The sequence below is a fragment of the Chlorocebus sabaeus genome, chromosome 25, assembly GCF_047675955.1.
Source record: "Chlorocebus sabaeus isolate Y175 chromosome 25, mChlSab1.0.hap1, whole genome shotgun sequence".
NCBI lineage: Eukaryota > Metazoa > Chordata > Mammalia > Primates > Cercopithecidae > Chlorocebus > Chlorocebus sabaeus.
The window spans coordinates 66,470,668-66,472,199 of NC_132928.1; the positions used below are offsets into that span (position 1 = coordinate 66,470,668).

General features: G+C 41.1%; 1 pseudogene; it reads left to right on the forward strand.

The window, feature by feature from the left end:
• Positions 1–993: 993 nt before the first annotated feature.
• Positions 994–1,236, forward strand: LOC119619783 (cytochrome c oxidase subunit 7B, mitochondrial pseudogene; annotated as a pseudogene).
• The last annotated feature ends 296 nt before the right edge of the window (positions 1,237–1,532 follow it).

A 1,532-nucleotide genomic window follows, 5' to 3' on the forward strand; every position in this document is an offset into this window, starting at 1 on the left:
GTTCTATTTTACTACAAATTAACTAAATCATCTTTTCCACAGCTGGATGCCCCTTGGACTCTAGTTAACCTGCAGCAAAAGAATCTCATGAAGTCACTGCTCAAAGTGTCACCTCAGTTGGCTGTGTGGTGACTCTGCTGGTCATGAATACTCACACGTTTCTATAGGATGGCATTTTAGGGACTTTTTCCCCTTTTTCTTTAAGTCCTCATCTATCTTGAGCATTCAGATGATGGAGTAAGAAACAATGGCAGGTCATAAAACAAGCACGGGAAGGTAGAACCAGATTCAAGTTCAGGGTCTTGGCTCACTTGCTGGGTGACTTACCCATACATGTCCTTCAACTAAGATATAAGCACTTACTATATTAGAGCCAATGTTCTTAGTACTGTTGCCCAAATCTACCAATAATTGTTTCCTCATGTGTAAAGTGGGAATCATTTATCATTTTACCAATACTTTGTAGGACTGTCTGGGGATTAACTGAGACAACATGTGAGTTCCTTATCTACTGTAGGCACACAATAAGTAACAAGTACTATTTTGGTGGTGCATGTTATTCCTTAAAAGTAAAGTTTGAAGGCAGGGTGCAGTGGCTCACGCCTGTAATCCCAGCAGTTTGGGAGGCCAAGGCGGACGGATCACTTGAGGTCAGGAGTTCTAAACCACTCTGGCCAACATGGTGAAATGCTGTCTCTACTAAAAATACAAAAAAATTAGCTGGGCGTGGTGGTGGGTGCCTCTAATCCCAGCTACTTAGAAGGCTGAGGCAGGAGAATCACTTGAACCCGGGAGGTGGATATTGCAGTGAGCTGAGATCACGCCACTGCACTCCAGCCTGGGCGACAAAGGAAGACTCAGTCCCCCCCCCAAAAAAAAAAAAAAAAGTAAACTGTGAGTGGCTTTTGTGTTTCAGCACTCTTGAAAGGTACCTGAAGTGAATTTGCACCAAAGCAGCAGCTGCATTGCCTCAGTTCTATCTTCACCTTCACAATGTTTCCCTTGGTCAAAACTTCACTAAGTCATCTCCATGTTCCAAGCATCCAGCAAACAATGGCAAGGCAGAGCCACCAGAAACATACGTCTGATTTTCATGACAAAGGTGGTAATGCTGTATTAGCTAATGGAGACACTTTCTGTATTGCTGTATGGACATATGTAGCAACACAAATTGGAATAATAGGGAACCTGTCCCCTGTTGGCAGAGTCACTCTAAAGGAATGGAGAGATCAGTAATCATCCCAGCTGGTATACTACTGAATTGTTTAAAAAAATATCATAATTGATGCCAAGTGAAAGCACTGTATACCCTTAAGATATGGCATTATTGAAGAAATAAATTTGAAACCTTCAAAAGCAAACAAAAAAATGGTAAAGCATAAGTTCTGCCTAGATCATAAGCTTGTTAAAAATCAGAGTCAATGTCTCATTCATCTTTGTTTCCCAACCTCTATCAGAGTAACTTGCACATATCAAGCTCTCTATCCATGTTTGTGGAAATAAATGAGTAGTTAGAAATTAATAGATTGGTA